The sequence below is a fragment of the Mustela nivalis genome (assembly GCF_964662115.1).
Source record: "Mustela nivalis genome assembly, chromosome: 2".
In the NCBI taxonomy this organism is placed as follows: domain Eukaryota; kingdom Metazoa; phylum Chordata; class Mammalia; order Carnivora; family Mustelidae; genus Mustela; species Mustela nivalis.
This window is the reverse complement of record NC_139021.1, coordinates 40217030-40236667: the sequence shown is the minus strand read 5'-3', so window position 1 is coordinate 40236667 and position 19638 is coordinate 40217030.

Below are 19638 nucleotides of genomic sequence, written 5' to 3'. Positions count from 1 at the left end.
ATCGGGCTCTCTGCTCAGCAGGGGGCCTACTTCCCTTCCTCTCTCTCTGCCTGCCTCTCTGCCTACTTGTGATTTCCCTCTGTCAAATAAATAAATAAAATCTTAAAAAAAAATAAATACATAAAGTCCTTTAAAAAAAAAACAAAGCAGACTTAGAATTAATTATAATATAACATAATATAATGTAATGAAGAAAGTGACATATTGGTATTTTGATGAATGTAAGCTATTGATAGTTGAAAAAAATATGTAATTCTGCAGAACTAGGATGAGGGGAGTGAGATGCCCAGGAAGAAAGGTAAGGAGGAGGTCACTTTCAGGGTCTGGCACAAGTGAAAGTGAAGGCCTCCTTACACTTTCTGTCCTAGGTACCTCACTTGTTTCACCCTAGACCAGCCTGGAATTTAATAGAGACTATTTTCCTTTCCTCAAGAGCTGAGAAATACATGGTGTATCTTACAATCCCTGGTGCCTTAGGATCAAGGAAGTACAGTGCTTGGGGTTCTGCCAAGGGGACGAGGTTGTCCCCGGTCTCCTTATGGGGTCTTCTTGACCTGGCTGCTTTGGTGCATCTTTTCAGCCTGGGTAGCCTGCAGGTTTCCTAACCCAGTGTGCTGATCACGCCCCATGTTTATGTTTCTGTGGGTCCTGAGCTCAATGTAATTGTTTTTTCAAAATCTGTCTCCTCTAGCCTAGGAGTTCCTTTGGAAGAAAAACTCTTCATCTCTTTCTTTTGCTGTGGCTTGTGCCCAAGTCTGGCGATACTCCGCGAGTGTCAGGGCAACACATGCATAAAGCAAACTGTTGAATGAGTAAGTACTTTTCACAATGGAATTCAAACGACTTTTAATTCTTGGAAGATGCAGAGGATGCAAGACTTGATCTCATAAAGCAAGTAATTTTTGACAATATCTTCTTTAATCTGGCCAATTTGAAATTATATGGTGACCCTCCTTTAGGAAATCTGAACTTTCGGGGCGCCTGAGTAGCTCAGTGGGTTAAAGCCTCTGCCTTCGGCTCAGGTCATGATCCCAGGGTCCTGGGATCGAGCCCCGCATCAGGCTCTCTGCTCAAGCAGGGAGCCTGCTTCCTCCTGCCTCTCTGCCTACTTGTGATCTCTGTCAAATAAATAAATAAAATCTTAAAAAAAAAAAAAAAAGAAAATCTGAACTTTCACCTTCCCAGGTGATGAATACTGATCATCCAGATAAAGGGGCCATGTACCTTTAGGTTTTAAGACTCACAACTCCTGAAATTTTTTTTCAAGAAAGTTAGTCAAAATAGCTGCAGTCCTTGGGAATCTTTGGAAGAAGATGTCTTCGTGTACTGTACTTCATTGGGCAAGGCTACACGTGCATTGTATAAGGCTGCAAGCTGTGTAAAATCCCTCTTGTCTCACTGAAACTAAGATGCTAACTTTCTAAAGGAAGCAGGGCTTCCAAATTCTGTTGAGATCCCTAGACAAAGCATCTGGTTCATATACAAAGAGGCATAACTTACACGTGGCTCCAGTTTCCAAAATGTGAGGTTCTGAGCTGATAGCCCTCTCCAGCCTCCCCCCTGCTCCATAACCAGACAATCTCCTGTACATCTTATCCTGACAACAGGTTAGATCTGTTTATGCTGGCTTATTGTAATTTGAGAAATCCTGACTTTGTAGCATTTAAATATTTATTTATTTATTTGAGAGAGAGAGAGAGAGAGACTCTCAAGCAGACTCCGTGCTGAGCACAGAACCCAAGCACAGAGCCTGAGCCAAGAGCTCCCTGCTGGGCTCCAACTCACAACCCTGAGATCATGACCCTGAGATCATGACCTTGAGATTACCATCTGAGTTGAAACCAAGAGTTGGAGCCTTAACTGACTGTGCCACCTATGAGCCCCCAAGTTTGTAGCAGTTAAAGAAGTAATTATTAAAAAAATAAATAAATAACTAACTATGTAGGGCCGCCTGGGTTGGGCTGCTGACTCGTGGTTTGGGTTCTGCTCCTGACCCCAGGGTCATAGAACTGAGCCCCCTGATGGGCTCAACGCTCAGCAGGGAGTCTGATTGAGGCTTTTGCTCTCTGTCTCCCTCCGCCCCTCCCCCTGCTCATGCTCACTCACACACACTCTCTTTCTCTCAAATAAACGAAAAAACAAAACACTTTAAAAAAGTGATTATGTAAACATGTATATTTGTATTTTCTGGTCAGCAGGGTGGAGGTATGGACAGTAGGGGGAGGGGCTGATGGCTGCAGAGATTCACAGTAGGTTAGAGAAGATCAAAATCACATCTCATTCCCCTTCCTAGTGATAACTGCTGGCATAATGCCATTCAATCTCTTTTAATCCCATGTATTTAGGACGTTTGTTATAGCAATAATACTTAATTAGCATAGAAAAGTAGGGGGGGGAAGCCTGTAATTCCAGCATTTAGATAACCAAAGTTACCGTTTTTGATGTCCTTTGTTTTTTTGCCCTGCATATAAAGGCAAACACTGAATATGCATTAGTCCTTATGCATTTCGCCAAACAAAAACATAGCACAAACTGTAATTGTACAAGAAGAAATGATGGCACACAGAGTGTGCACACATACCCCACATCTCAAACTTATTTATAAACATTGATGAAAAAAACAAATAAAATAGTAGGAATGGACTCCAGCAAAATAATTTAAGACATGTACTATGACTGGGTGAAGTTCTACTAGGAATGCAGAGATAACAAAATATTAGGAGATCTATTAACAAACTCAATCATATATGAGCACTTCTAATGACCATTTTTTTTTAAAAGATTTTATTTATTTATTTATTTGACAGAGAGAAATCACAAGTAGATGAAGAGGCAGGCAGAGAGAGAGAGAGAGGGAAGCAGGCTCTCTGCTGAGCAGGGAGCCCGATGCGGGACTCGATCCCAGGACTCTGAGATCATGCCCTGAGCCGAAGGCAGCGGCCTAACCCACTGAGCCACCCAGGCGCCCTCTAATGACCATTTTGACACTGAAATCCATATAAGCTTTAAATGTGATTTTTAAAAAAAGTCTCAAACTAACAGAATTATGCTTAATTAGACATAGTCCTGTTAATGTCAGAGAAAGGTAAGTGTCACTATTATCACCTTTTAAAAAGCACTTGTCAGTATGATGAGCAGGGCTATTAAACAAGATGTCTAACTCTAGGAGGGAATGAGGCAAAATCATCTCTGTTTGCAGATGATGTGATTGCCTACTGAGAGAACCTAAAATATTTTCTTGGAAGTAATGGAGTTCAATACAGTGTGTAAGTACAAGTACATACATACATACATACATATATATATGTAAAATTTATAGTTTCTTATATATCAGCAATAATCCTTTAGAAAATATAATGGAAAAGCAATTCCACTCATCATTAACATCAGAAAAATAAAACACCTAGGGACATATGTAACGGAAACAAATACAGAAGAAAATAGAACAGCATCTTTGTGAAACTCTCCTGGGGGTTTCCTAGGGTTGCCATAATGAATGACTGTATACTGAGCAGCCAACAGATTTGCTCTCACAGTTCTGGGGGCTGGAATTCTTTTCTTTCTTTCTTTTTTTTTTTTTTTAAGGATTTTATTTATTTGCTAGAGAGAGAGAAGGATATCGAGATAGTGACAGAAATAGCAAGAAAGAGCATGAGAGGGAGGAAGTGGGAGAAGCAGGCTTCCCATTGATGGGCTCCATCCCAGGACTCTGAGATCATGACCTGAGCAGAAGGCAGACGCCCAACCCAGTCTGTTGACTGAGCCACCCAGGTGTCCCTAGGGGCTAGAATTCTGACATTAGGGTGTCAGCAGACTCCTTCTGAAGACTCTGTGTAATACCTTGCTCTTGGCTTCTGTGTTACTAGAATCCCTGGCATTGCTTGGCTTGTAGACACATCATTCTAGTCTCTGCCTCTGTCATCACATAGCCCTTTCCTTGTATTTCTATCCCTATGTCCTTGCTCCTTTTCTCATAAACACTTCAGTCATATTGGATTACAGCCTCTCCTAATGACCTCATCTTAAGTTGACTCCATCTGCAAAGACCCTATTTTTCCAAATAAAGTCATATTCACAGGCACCAGGGGTGAGGATTTCAACACGTCTTTGGGGGAAACACATTTCAACATATAACAGATGGGAAGACCAATACTAAAAAGAAGTGCGCTCTCAAACTAATCTTTAATTCCTATTCAATCTCAGTAAAAATCCCCAAAGGATTCCAAATGAATCCTGAAACTCACAGGGGGAGTGAGCAATGTGAAAATAGCCAGGACAATTCTGAAAAGGGCAAGTCCCAAGGAGATAGGTTTTACCCTGCTTAATATTAAAATGTAGTACAAAGTTCCAATAACTGTGTGTTGCTGTGGCAGGTACAGACAGATAATAAAACAAGGTAGTGCAGACCCAAGTGAATCCAATGTGTGTGTGTGTGGAATATGGGCTGAATGGTATTCCCCCCAAATTCATATATTGAAGTTCTGAGGACCTCAGAATGTGACTTTATTTGGAACCAGGGTGTTTAAAGAGGTACTTAAGTCAAATGAAGTAATTAGATAGGACTTTAATCCACTATGATTGGTGTCTGAGTAAGAAGAGGAGGATAGGACACCGACATGCACAGAGGTAAGATCAGGTGAAGACACAGGCAGAAAACAGACATGTACAAGCCAAGGACAAAGGCCTTAGAAGAAACCGATCCTTATGATAACTTAACCTTGGACTTCCAGCTTCAAAATGGTGTGAAAGCAAGTTTCTGTTGCTTAAGCCATCTGGTCTGTGGTTCTTTGTTATGGTAGCCCCAGCGAACTAACAGTGTGTATATATAAATATGTATCAGAATTGAGCATCTGTGTGTGATAAAAATGGCATTTCAAATCTCTGAGACAACTCTCTCACAGGAAAACCATAAGGCTTGATCCTAGTCTCATTTTTATACCAATAAATTGTAAGAAATAAATTCAACTATTAGAAGTGAACCATGAAACACTATATATGGGTAAATATTTTTATTGTCTTGAAGAGCAGAAGTTATGATGCCAAAAGGAAGCTATAATGGAGTATTTCATAGATTTAAAAACGTGCAGTTAAAAAAAGAAACCACCTGGCATATTGAGAGTAATAACACTGAGGGGCATCTGGGTGGATCAGTGGGTTAAGCCGCTGTCTTCAGCTCTGGTCATGGTCTCCTGGGATCGAGCCCCGCATCAGGCCTCCTGCTCGACGGGAGCCTGCTTCCCCTCTCTCTCTGCCTGCCTCTCTGCCTACTTGTGATCTCTCTCTCTGTGTCAAATAAATAAATAAAATCTTTAAAAAAAAAAAAAAGAGTGATAACATTGAAACAAAAATAACAAACTAGGAAATATGTTTGCAACATATATGACACTGAGTTAATATCTCTCATCTGCACGGGACATTTAGAAATTAATTTTAAAAAGGCAAGGCCTTTAAAAAGTAAGCAAAGGATATAAACAGCAGTTTCCAAAATAAAAAGCAAATGAGAAATAAATATATGAAAATATGTTACTTCTCACTCTTCATTAAAAGAGTGTTCGTCAAAACAATAAAGATAGTTTGTATTTTGTTGCCAGGTGGGTGGCAATTACAAAGATTGACAGGGTAACAATCTTTTGGCAGATATTTTCTTCTGCCCTGTGGCTGGTGTTTTCATTCTCTTGACAGTGCCTTTCACAGAGCAGTTTTTAATTTTAGTGAAGTCGAGTTTATCAGTCAGCTCTTTGGTGTCGTACCTAAAAAGGCATCACCATATCCAACGTCACCTTGATTTTTTCCTATATTATCTTCTAAGAATTTTATAGTTCTGCATTTGACATTGGGTCTAAGATCCATTTTGTTGTGACGAGAGAAAGATATGTGGGTTCAGATTATTACTATGATTTTCGTATATGGATGTCCCATTGCTCGAACACCATCTATTGAAAAGACTATTTTTTCTCCATTGTATTGCTCCTCGCAGTTTCTTGTTCAGGATTCCATCCCTTCACCTTTTATTTGAGGTGCGTCTTTTATCACATGTCGGGTTCTTTATAGAAGGTACCTTTCTGGATTCTTAATTTTGCTCTGTTAATGTGTTTGCCCATAATTGCATATATTTGCTTTTTTAATTTAATAGGTGTTAAACACCAGCCCCCAATTATTACTTTTTATTTTTTTTTTCACTGTAAATGTATATTGCTTTTCTCTGGCCTGTTTATTTTTCCAAATTACTCAGGCCTCACCAAAAAGTCCTGTTAGAATTTTGAATGTAAGTAACGAAGCCATAAATTAATTTGGGGAAGACTGACACATTTGTTTCTCATTTCTAGGCATCTGGTGGGTCTCTTAGCTGTGTTGTTTTGCTCATTAATCAAACCAGGCCAAAGGGCAAGGAGCGTGAACTCAGCTGAAAGGGGGTGGGGCACGACACTAGGACAGGCATTCCCTAATTTTGGTTTATGTAAGGAAGCGGCCAGAAATTGTGGGGATCACAGGGCATTCCCTGGGAGAAGGTATCAACCAGAGACATTATGGGGCTGGGACTTTGTTTTGAAGTTTTTATCCCAGGACAGATTTACCCCAAGGGGAAGTGAGGCTGTGTTCTGACACAGATCCCTTTGTTTGCATGAAGGGGTGTGGAAGAGCTGGCTGGAACTGGCACTGCGTGTTCTACATGGGACCTTCCCCTCGAGGAGGGGCCGCTTGCCGCAGTGGAATGCACTGGCAGGTGGGAGGGGCAGATCTGGGTTTGAGTTCTGGCCCCGGTGTGACCCTGGGCCCCTCACTCTCTGATCCTCATCTGAAATGTGGATAATGATACTCACGTGACAGGGTGCTTCTTTGTGTTAAATGAGATAATGACATAAAGTATGTGTACCCTGTAAGCTCCAGCCCACTAAAAAGTAGGGTGGGAGGTCAGGGGCTCAAGGCTCTAGTCCCCACCCAATTCTTCCGAGCTGTGTTACATGAAGCCAATCAGGCTACTTCCCGAAGTATCCTTTTTCTCGGTTGTACCGTAAGGTCAATGTAACTTAATCGTGGCTCCCTCTGGGGGTTGTATGAGGCTGGAACGAGAGAACGGAGAGATGACCTCGGGCATACAATAAGCCTCCAACTAGGGTCACCTGATAAAACACAGGATATGCAGTTACTTTTGAATTTCAGACAAACGACAAAGAATTTTTTAGTATAAGTACATACCAAATATTCATAGGGCATACTTACACCGAAAAAAATTATTGGCCGTTTATCTGAAATTCAAATTTAACTGGAAATCCTATGCTTTGATTTGCTAAATTTGGCACCCTGACCCCTAACAGATGTCGGTTCCTTCTCCTTCTTACCATCTGTAAGCATGCTTTTATAATAACCTTGGCCACCTCCTGGGTCATTATGAGGATCTCATTAATTCCCATGAATGGATTCAACCAGCAAAGGCTAGCTGGGCTGGTACGGAGGGTTCATGCAGGCAGAGGAATATAGATTCACCAGGTTTCTGGCTTGGGCATGATGAAATGCCCTGAAAAAGGTTAAGTGCAGTTCAAACACGAGCTGTTGGGGGACTTTCTTTCTCTCTGTCTTTCTATTTCTTTCTTTCTTTTGTAGACCTCCTTTTAAACTGGGAACGCCAAAAGAATGGCATTTGATCTCTTTCAGGAGCTTAATGTAGTATCTGTCACCGACAGCCCCCCCACCATCCCTAGGAAGCCTGTCAGTGCAGAGGAAGGTCATGGTTACAAGCAGGTCAGGGGAAAAGCCGGGATTAGCACCTCCAGGCTTGCAAAGCCAAGCCACACTCTCCGGGAACCTTCCTAACTCTGTTCACACCTGTCCATGAGTCAGCACTTTATTCTAGGTCCCCTGAATAAGGAGCCCTCCCACCTGCCCCATGGTAGAGGTTGCTTTCTGAGGTCTTCAGAACGATCAAGTGAAAGAGCAGGCAGCTGCCCTGGGCCACAGCTTCAGATGTCCCCTGGGTGCTGTGTCAGCTACATCCCTTGGACAGGAACAGGGACAGCAGAGCCCATGCCTCACCATGTGATCAGGTCACTACAGGGTAGGTAAAGCAATGACCCACCAACCAGAGTCAGAGGGCAGGGAGCAGCTAAGTGCGGCAGACTTTCCTCCTGCTCTTTTGGGGGTGCTTGGGGTGGGGACAAGGCAAAGCTGTCAGTTATGTTAGGGAGGGTAAGAGTGTCCCAAGCTGAAAGTTTTGTATAAACTTATTCTGGGTTGGGTGACTTACAGGTGGAGCCGCTCCCAGCCAAGAGGAGAACAGAAGCCCCCTAGACCTGGGCTGAGCTCCTGTGCACACACCTGAACCTCAGAGTAGTACATCTTTGTACCCAGTTCCCTCTGCAAATTAGGTACAAGGAACTGCCAGACTCCTGGCATCGCTGTGGGACATAATGAAAAGCAACCAAAACGCTTAGTCTGGCACCTCATGTTAATAAGGCAAGGAAAAGCAAGTCTGAAGTTGAGTTTAAATGGTTTCCCCTGAGTAAGCAGAAAAGATTCCCATGATGCCTTGCTTTCGGCAGGTGTCCTGGGGGGTGAATGGGGGGGGGTGTTTCCCCCTCCCTCCCACTGCCTCCAGGAAAGGGTGCACATGTGTGTGTCTGTGTGGAGCATGGAGGGGTGATGAACTCACTGCAAAACCACCGAATCTTTATAAACTGAAAACCTGGCCCTTGGGAATACCAACCAGCAGGCACATCTGAAAGACAATGCCAAAGGAATTTTGTGATACCCAGGATGGACCACGGAAGAAAGTAACAATGTCTCTGTCCTTAGCCCCGCCGTGGGTTTGCATCTGTGTGATGAAGGGCCTTAATGGGAAATACCACTCCCAGTTTCTACACTCACCCATATATAGATATGAGATATGCCAGGACCCTGATGGGAGGGATCTTCAAGGTAGAAAGAAGGCAGGTAACACCTCTTGGGTGCAACTGGGTGCTGTGTGCTCTGCCAACATCACTTCATTTATCTAATCAGGTCAGGAACTCTGTATCATAAATAGGTCTTATCAGTTTCTAGAAAAGGGCGCCCAGAGGTTAAGCAGCAATGTCACATAACGTGTAAGCAAGAAGCCTGCATTCACACTGGCTAAGGTGATTATGGCACACTCTTCCACTGAATCCAGGGCCCCCTCGGCACTCTTCCAAATACAGTGGCTGCTTTCCTTCCAGGCAGGCATGGGAACCAAGCCCCTCATATCTCTCATCCCACCACTACCCAAGCTGCCTTCCAGTCGGCCATTACAAGCTCTTTGTGCTGGCTCAGGTGACCCCTCAGGCCCAACTTCCCCTGCAGAATCCTGGTGCTGGACTCAGGTGGGCAGCACCAGGTGTATAACAGACTTCCTGTGAAGATTCATCTTTGATTTGGGGCATATTAACATAATAAAGGCCATATATGAAAACCCCACAACCAACATCCAGTATCCTCAGTGGGGAAAAAGTGAAACCTTTTCCCTTAAGGTCAGGAACGAGACAAGGATGTCTGCTCTCACCACTTTCATTCAATATAGTATGGAAATCCTAGCCACAGCAATCAGACAATCTGATAAAAAAAAAAGATTTATCTTTGATTTGGGGCATTTTTAAAAAATTTATTGACAACGCATACTTTCAAATCAATCATTGTCCTCTCCTCTGTTAAAACATAAATCCTGGGGCATCCGAGTGGCTCAGTCAGTTAAGCATCTGCCTTTAGCTCAGGTCATGATCTTAGGGTCCTGGGATGGAGCCCCATGTGGGGGGTCCCCACTCAGCAGGGAGTCTGCTTCTCCCTCTCCCTCTGCCCCTCCCCCCACTCATGCTCCCATGCTCTCACTCTCCCTCTCTCTCAAATAAATAAATAAAATCTTAAAAAAAATTACTGAAAGAAAAAAAATGTGAACACCTCTGGGATTAGGTGACGTCTGTGCTTTAGTGTGAATTTATGCTCTGGGTCACTTTTTTCTTTGTCCATAAGGACAGGCTAGGCTTTTCCAACTCTCTGGGATATTGGTTAAACCCCAAGGCCGAGAATGATAAGTATCTCCCACCCCTACCACTTTCACCTCTACCAACACACATGTATTTCTTTTTTTTTCTCCTTCCCACACATGTATTTTTTAAGAGAGGTGCTAGGCCATTTATGAAGAACTTGCTAAGAAGTATCCGAACTGGTCCTACAACTTCTGGTCTTGCCACATCAGCCACGTCCAGCCTGTTCTGTTGCTGAGACATCAAGAATTTCTTTATTCAGAAAGAATGCAGGCCACTCAATGGGGCTCCATTAAGTTGTTTCTTGGAAGTGGTGTATACTTCTAGAACTTGTTGGGGCCAGGGCTGGGATGTTTACTTGACCAGGTGTCAGGTCACCTTGGAAGGTAGTCAGGCTTGAGGGTCTTGAAAGCACCCCACCCAAAATTTCTGCCTGCTCAGGAGGGGAGACTCCAGTGGAAAGCATCTCCGAGAGCTGTACCTTCAAGCAGGAGTTGAGGAATTTTTATAGAAAGTTAGCTGGAGAAGTTAGCATTCATGTTGCCTGGATCGGAGAATGGCCCTGGAGATCCCCAGCTAGGGGTCTTCAAGGACCCCACTAACATACAAAAGGAAGGAAAACTTCCAAATTCATTCTATGAGGCCAGTATCACCCTGATACCAAAACCAACTAAAGACACTACCAAAAAAAGAGAACTACAGGCCAATATCTCTCATTGATATACATGCAAAACCCTCAATAATATATTAGCCAAATGAATCCAATAATACATCAAAAAAATTACACAATCAAATTACACATCAAAAAAATTACCACAATCAAATGGGACTTATTCCCGGGATGCAAGAAGGGTTCAGTATTCACAAAACAATCAGTGTGATCCATCACATCAATAAGAGAAAGGAGGAAAACGACATGATGCTTTCAACAGATGCAGAAAAAGCATTTGACAAAGTACAACATCCGTTCATGATACAAACCCTCAAAAGGTGGGTCTAGAGGGAACATACTTAACATAATAAAGGCCTTATCTGAAAAAAACGCACAGCCAACAGCATCCTCAGTGGGGAAGTGAAAGCTTTTCCCTTAAGGTCAGGAACAAGACAAGGATGTCTGCTCTCACCACTTTTATTCAACAGAGTATGGGAAATCCTAGCCACAGCAATCAGACAACATAAAAAAGCAAAAAGCATCCAGATTGGTAAGGGAAGAAGTGAAACTCTCACTATTTGCAAACAACATGATACCATATATAGAAAACCCTAAAGACTCCACCAAAAAACTACTAGAACTAATAAATGAATTCAGCAAATTCACCGGATACATAATAATGTGCAGAAATCTGTTGCATTCTTATACATTAATAATGAAGCAGCAGAAAGTGAAATTAAGAGAACAATCCCATTTACAATGGTACCAAAACAACAAAATACCTAAGAATAAATTCAAACAAAGAGTTGTGAAAGACCTGTGCTCTAAAAACTATAAAACACTGACAAAAGAAATTAAAGATGACACAAAGAAACAGAAAAACATTCCATGTGCATGGGTTAGAAGAATAAATCTTGTTGAAATATTGATACTATCCAAAGCAATCCACACATTCAATGCAATCCCTACCAAAATTCCAATGGCATTTTTTCACAGAACTAGAACAATCCTGAAATTTGTGTGGAACTACAAAAGACCTCAAATGGCTAAAGCAATGTTGAAAAAAAAAATCAGCCATTGGAAAGGATGAAATAAGTCAAGCAGGGAAAGAAAATTACCATATAATTTCTCTCATGTGTGGAACATGAGGAATAGCGCAGAGGACCATAGGGGAAGGGAGGGAAAACGGAACGGGAAGAAATCAGAGAGGGAAGCAAACCATCAGAGACTCTGGACTCTGGGAACCAAACTGAGGGTTGCAGAAGGGAGGGGTGGTGGAAGGATGGGGTAACCAGGTGATGGGTAGTAAGGAGGGCATGTGATGTGATGAGTACTGGGTGTTATATGCAACTAATGAATCATTAAACACTACATCAGAAATTAAAGATGTATTGTACAGTGACTAACTGAACATAAAAAATATAGAAAAAAATCAAAACAAGTTATCACAATTTCTGGTTTCAGGTTATATCACAAAGTGGTAGTAATTTAAATAGTATGGTACTGGCATAAAAATAGACACATAGATTAATAGAATAGAATAGAAAACCCAGAAATAAACCCACAATTATTTGGTCAATTAATCTTCAGAAAGGAAGAATGAATATACAATGGGAAAAAGACAGTCTCCTCAACGAATGGTGTTGGGAAACCTCGATGCAAAAGAATGACACTGGACCATTTTCTTTTACCATACACAAAAATGAACTGAAAGTGAATTAAAGAGCCAAATGTGAGACCTGCAACCATAAAAATCCTTGAAGTGAGCACAGGCAGTCATTTCTCTGACATCAGACATAGCAACATTTTTCTAGATACGTCTCTTGAGGCAAGAAAACAAAAGCAAAAATAAGCTATCGAAACTACATCAAAATAAAATGTTTCCGCACAGCAAAGGAAACAATCAGCAAAACTAAAAGGCAACCCACTGAATGGGAGAAGATATTTACAAATGACACCTCTGATAAAGGGTAAATATCCAAAATATATAAACAACTGATACAACTTAACACCCTAAAAACAGTAATCCAATTAAGAACAGGCAGAAGACATGAACAGACACTTCTCCAAGGAAGTCATCCAGATGGTCAACAGAGACATGAAAAGATGCTCAGCATCACTTATCATCAGGGAAATACAAATCAAAACTACAGTGAGATATCACCTCACACTGCTCAGAATGGTTACAATAAAAAACTCAAGAAACAACAAGTGTTGGCGAGGATGTGGAGAAAAAGGAACCCTCATGTGCAGTTGGCGGGAATGCAAACTGGTACAGCGACTGTGGAAGACAGTATAAAGTTTCCTTGAAAAGTTAAAAATAGAACTACCCTACAATCCAGTAATCACACTACTGGATATTTACTCCCAAAATACAAAATAACTAAGTCAAAGGGATACAGGTACCTCTATCTTTATTGCAGCCTTATTTACAATAGCCAAACAATGGAAACAGTCCAAGTGTCCATCACAGAGGAATGGATAAAGAAGATACGGTAAGGGACGCCTGGGTGGCTCAGTGGGTTAAGCCTCTGCCTTCGGCTCAGGTCATGATCTCAGGGTCCTGGGATGGAGTCCCACATTGGGCTCTCTGCTCGGCAGGGGAGCCTGCTTCCCCCTCTATCTCTGCCTGCTGCTCTGCCTCCTTGTGATCTCTCTCTCTGTGTCAAATAAATAAATAATCTTAAAAAAAAAAAGAAGATATGGTAAATATATACAATGGAATATTATTGAGCAGTAAAAAGAATGAAATCTTGCCATTTACAACAACGTGGGTGGAGCTAGAGAGTATAATCCTAAATGAAATAAGTCAGTCAGAGAAACATAAATACCATATGCTCTCACTTATAGGTGGAACTTAAGAAACAAAACAAATGGCCAAAGAGGAAAAAAAAGAAGCAAACCAAGAAACAGACTCTTTTTTTTTTTTTAAAGATTTTTTTTTATTTATCTGACAGAGATCACAAGTAGGCAGAGAGGCAAGCAGAGAGAGAGAGAGGAGGAAGCAGGCTCCCTGTAGAGCAGAGAGCCCGATGTGGGGCTCAATCCCAGGACCCTGGGATCATGACCTGAGCCAAAGGCAGAGGCTTTAACCCACTGAGCCACCCAGGGGCCCCAAGAAACAGACTCTTAACTATAGGGAAGCAATTGATGGTTACCAGAGGGGAGGAGGTGAGGGGATGGGGGAACTAGGGAGATGAGAATTAAAGAGTGCACTTACCATGATGACAAAAAATAATTAAAAAAAAAAAGAAAAAATACTGCAGAGGGAAAAAAATATTATAGGATTGTGTGTGATTGGCAGAGTCTGAGACACATGCCTTCATCTGTTGCAAGAGAGCCTGGAATTTGATTTGAGTTCTACGTTGTAGAGGTGGGTTGAAATTATCCTACATGTAGCAAGGGCATTTAACATGACCTGATATGTCAGTAAACATCACTGATGTCTGCAACACGTGGTGTAGGAATTTTATTGGAATCACGGCATCCGGCAGCCAGAGTATAGTTTCCAAATGGAAGATGCCCAAATATAGCATGCTACTTTCTTAAACCAAAAAATTATTCCTTGTTTATCTGACATTCACATTTAACTGAGCATCCTGGTTTTTTTTGTATGTGCTGAATCTGGCCAGGGAGGAGTAGAAATCCCATTAGCTGATTAAAGGGATGCTTTGCCCTTTTGCTTCTCATTTCTCCTCCCTGCTCCAAACCCAGAGAGCCTGAAGCAGGTGCTGGATGTGGATGGAGAAGTAGAAATGCTCAGAGAAGAGACAAAGAAGGGACAGTGACCCTCCTCACGGCAGATGTCTGGGTCTGGGTCAGGTGCGCGGGTCAAAGATGGGATGGGAAATCAAAGCGAAGGAATCAACTGGCCAAGACCAGCAAGGGCTCCCTGAAATTAGCCTGGCACTTTTAATATCTGAAAATAAACATCATCGGTTAATACCAAAATTGACCAAAATGTTTTGAGATCTCCCTCGGATACAGTCCTGCGTGGGAAAGAGGGAACCAAGAGCACAGATTCAAAAGTCAGGGGTGGGGAGAAAAGGGAAGGTGATGTCCACCTGATCAGTGATTTGGGCCTAGTCAGCAACCCGGTTCTGGTCCCTTTGCCCAATCACTGCTCTCTTTCTGCTGAATTGTACTTCTTGCTTCTGGGAAGAGTGACACCCACATGTTACCAGGCTGTAATTTTACTGGATTGCTTTTCTTCCTGTGCCAGGAAAGAGGACAGGGACCGCAGTGAGGGGACAGAGTGGGGGCAGAAGTTGCAGAGGGGACCTCAGAAATAAGGAGGACCCTGTGTGGACACGATCTCTCAGGGCCTGACTACTCATGAGGCAGGACCTGAGTGGCTCTGGTGAACGTAGCCCAAATCCTACCATCAAAAGGGAAAATATGGTGAAGTTTCAGATTTATGTGTCAGGAATTTTCTGCACAGGTCCTGTGAAAATTTCTGAAAGCAGGGCTCTTGCCAGAATTCCATGTGACCACAAAAGCATTGGGTACAGGGAACCACTTAGGACATTTGTCTACACCTGGGTTTTCTTGATTTAAGCAGATGTGAACGGCTTCTATCTGACTCACCCTTAGCTTGACCTATTTTTGAAATGCTTTCGTTACAAAAGGCTGGAGATAAGTGCCGAGAATTATACATTTATAATCCCAGTATAGACAGGATTGTCTAACCCTCTTATTTTAGCTGCTCTCTGTCCTGCTGCTGGTAGGTAGGTGAGTGCTGACCGAATGTTGGGCAGTCTAATGGCCCGAGCTCTTTGCTCTAGCAGTAATTACCAGGAAGGGGAGAGGATGAGGTAGGAGATGGCGGTGGGGGAAAGGCATGCCCGGTGCCAGAGCAGCAAACTGGGGGAGGCTGCGAGGGCCCCAGAGATTCATTTGGAATTCTGCCTCTGCTTTTTGGTACCACAGGTACCATTTCAGGGTGGGTGGGCCACCAGTGAGGTACCAGCACAGTAGGGTGTTGGCTTGGTCCAGTGGGAAGAGCTGGGATTTTGGATTCAGATCTGGGTTTGGATTTTTTCCCCCATTTTACCTGCCATGTGATGTTGCCTTTCACTCCATCTTCTAGAACCTGTTTCCTTGCCTAACAAATGGGTACAGTGATTGCCTTCCATGCCTCTCAGATTTCATGTAAGAGTAAAAAAATATTACCTGTGAAATGGTGTTACAGAGTGCTCTATGTTACAAAGTGCTCTACAAAATGTACTGACAGCACTTGAAGAACTGGAAATGGGGTTTCTGAAAATAGGCCTTTTTCATGGGTGGAAGGGGGGGGAGGCTGAGTTCTTTCATCACAGGTGAGTTCCTGATGCTCACATGGTTTGCCCTTGCTGAGCCAGGGCCCGAGACCCTCTGGTTGGCCAAGACTCTCTCCGACCCGACTACCTGTCAGGGTTTTCGTGTGGGAGCCCCATGGGCCTCACATCCCTCTGGGTAATAATTAGACCTGCCACTAGTAATGCTGAGAGCTGCTGGTCTAGTGCCCCCGAGAAAGTCCCTATTTCCATCTCGTGCCCACAGACGAGGAGGAGGGAGCACTCTGGGACTGGTGGGGATGGCAGTAAAGCAGACAGCTCCTCGCTGGGTTTGGCCACAGCCACCTGCTAGCTGCCTGGGCAGTCACTGAACGTGGAAACTTGAGGGGATGTTGGTGGTGACCTTGGGTTCAGCTCAGATGACATGCTTATTCCTGCTGCTGAGAGCAGCTACCCACAAGGACATATAGGAGCCTTCTCTGATGTGGAGAGGAAGGGTTGTTTATTCTCTCCTGAAATTCCCTTAGACTCCATCTTTGTATAGAGAAGATATGGTATGGTTGGCTGAGCCTGGTGATTTGATTCTGGCTTGTTTTCTTGGAGATCTGACTTGTTACCATTGGGACCCTGGGCAGGGGTGGAGCTGGCCTTCTCTGCATCTGTTCTCAATGCCTGGTGTTAGCAGAATGCTGGGATTCTAAACACTTCCCATGTCTAGCTGGGCCAATGTAGATAGTGCCAGGAATCTGCGGGAATACGCAGTCAGGGAATACGCAGGCTCTGGAGGGCACAGGTGAGCCGGAAGAAGAGGAGGCCCTGCCTCGGCCAGAAGTCTCAGGCACACTTCCTGCTGGGCTCTGCTACCTGTCCCAGCTGTGGCCAGCCTGCACCTGCAGATGAGCTGTTCTGGGGTCGGTGGGAAATGGGGAAATCAGCAGCGCTGAGAAGCAGGACCAGAACAAGGTTCATTTATAGACAAAAGGGTCGCTCTATGGACTTCGGAGATTAGTCTAGGCCGGATAAGCCCTTTGCTGGTGTCTGATATGCAAAATGGAAAGCTGCTCTTATCTTTGTCTTTTGCCGTGCTAGCCAGCTGAGAATGCCCCTAGCACATGGGCAGTATCGACACAGCCAACGGTTATTGAAATATGCAAGTTTAGATCCGGACTGCTCGCATGCAGACCCTAACTTGATCCCTTCCTTACTGGGTGACTTTGGGCAAGTGATGTAACCTGTCTGTGCCTCAGTTTTCTCCTAAGGAAAATGGGGCTCATCACAGTATCACCTCCTAGGATTGTTGTGAGGGAGGGAAATGAGTTAATACATGTAAAATGCTTAAAATAGGGCCTGCTGGCACAAGATAAAGACTCAAGAAGTGCGAGCGATTCTTGTTTTGTGTCATTATCACAAGAGTGGCCTGTTTCCCCTTTTCTTTTGGCATGCCTGGCTCTGATGGAAAAAGAAGGTCCAACCTGTGTGTCAAAATCAGTCACTTGGTTGTAGCTACCTGAACAGTTGTGTTGGGAAGGAACGTGAGGCCACATCCAGTCCCAGCAAGGGGGAATTATAAATGTCCCATTAGCAAGGTCCGCCATGAGCGAGGAAGTAGGGAGTGGTGGCCTGAGTGCCAGAGAGTTTCCTGTTCTGTGACTTCTCTTACTTTTAACTTTTTTTCCCCTACCTCTGTCTCAGTTCCTCCTGCCTTTGCTTCTGCAAAGCATCCTGGTCCTGGGATGGGTTTTCCTGCCAATAGAAAGGAATCTAGAGTCCATTCCAAGTAGGAAACTTCCAAGATTATTTTCTTTGGAGGCAGCAAAGTCCACGTGGCATGGTACTGAGGATGCTTCTAGCCCACTGGTGTGTCTGTAGGTAGTTCTGTGTGCAGAGCAGGAGTGTTTGTAGAGAAACCAGGAAGCACTTCGCCAGTTAGCTTTTTATGACCCCATGGTTCTGGAATCCAAACACTAAACAAAATTTAGCATAGGAACTTCTTCAGAGCCTTGCTTTGACAATCACTGATTTGTTAATCCATGCAGAACCTCATACTGAGTTATGTCTGTTTCCATTGTGATATGGTCATCTGGTGCGTCTCTGTTTACACTTTGGTTTGCAAATTGCATTTCTGGCAGTTTTTATGAGCTGCGCTCTGTCTTAAGCCAAAACAATCTGAGTTTGAATTCCTTTCTTTAGTGATTACTAGCGTTAAAACTTGAATAAGTTGCTTAAATTCTCTAAGCCTCACTATCTTTGTCTATGAAATGGGAATAACGGTCCCATTTGAGCAGCTTGTACTGAGGCCAAAGGGATTGATGTATTGAAAGCACTCTGCATAGGCCTTGCTCAGCACTAAGTGTACCAAAAGCAGTAGCCATTCTTTTCTTAGCCAGAAAGGTCATCAATGTTAAGTGATATAATATACAAAATATGCAATGTGATACAATGTCAATTTGTGTGACACTTTTGCATTTATCATGCCTCACACAAAGCAAATGCTCAATGAGTATTAGCTATTATTATTATTATTATCATCTCAGCAGCTATGAGGCATAAGATTATCATCCAAGTCTTTGACTAGACTTCTTCTTTTTTTTTTTTTTTAAAGATTTATTTATTTATTTATTTGATAGACAGAGATCACAAGCAGGCAGAGAGCCAGGTAGAGAGAAAGAGGAGGAAGCAGGCTCACCACTTGAGCAGAGAGCCCGATGCGGGGCTCGATCCCAGGACCCTGAGATCATGCCCTGAGCCGAAGGCAGAGGCTTTAACCTACTGAGCCACCCAGGTGTCCCTTGACTAGACTTCTTAATGTGGGTCCCCTGGAGCCCTTGATGGTCTCTGGGTAGAATTCATGGGGTCTGTGACCTTAGCTAGGAAGAAATATTGACCTCTATTTTCACTAACAACTAACTAAAATTTAGAAACTCCTCCAATTACGAATATAGACAACAAAACTCACCAGTGGGAACGGTACTTCTGACTTTGACACCAACACAGTCCACATTTCTTTATAGTTGTTGCAGAAGACTTGGAATATCGGCTATGCTTGTCACTACTTCAAAACTAGGTATTAAATCTGCTACTAGAACTTGTTATTTATTTATTCAAAGATTTTATTTATTTATTTGACAGAGAGAGAGCACAAGCAGGAGGAGCAGCAGGCAGAGGGAGAGGGAAAAGCAGGTTCCCCACTGAGCAAGGAGCCCTATATGGGACTCGATCCCAGCACTCTGGATGATTCCAGACCTGAGCCGAAGGGAGAGGCTTAGCTGACTAAGCCACCCACGTGCCCCTAGAACTTTTTATTTAATGTGTCAATAAAGAAGCACATGTTTTGAAACTTCAGTTTCAATGTGACTGGTTTTCTTTGAATATTTTATATTTTATTTTATGAATTTAAGAACATCTTGGAAAAGGTCCATAAGTTTCCACTAGACTGCCAGGAGTGTCAGTCCATGGCACAAAAATGGGTAAGAACTTAGAATGTGGAGGCAGCCCCTAAGACGGCCCTCACTTCTGGTGCAATCGCAAGTCTGGGGGCTTCCCAAGTCCACCTTCAGTTTGGATAAATTACAAGAAGGACTTACAGAATTTACTGGAAGTTCTTACAGTTACAGTGTATTACAATGAAAGGAATGGGCCAAGGGAAGAGACACACGGGGCAGAAAGTTCCAAGAGTGGATGGAGCTTCTGGCTCTCCTTTCCCAGTGGAATCACGGATAGC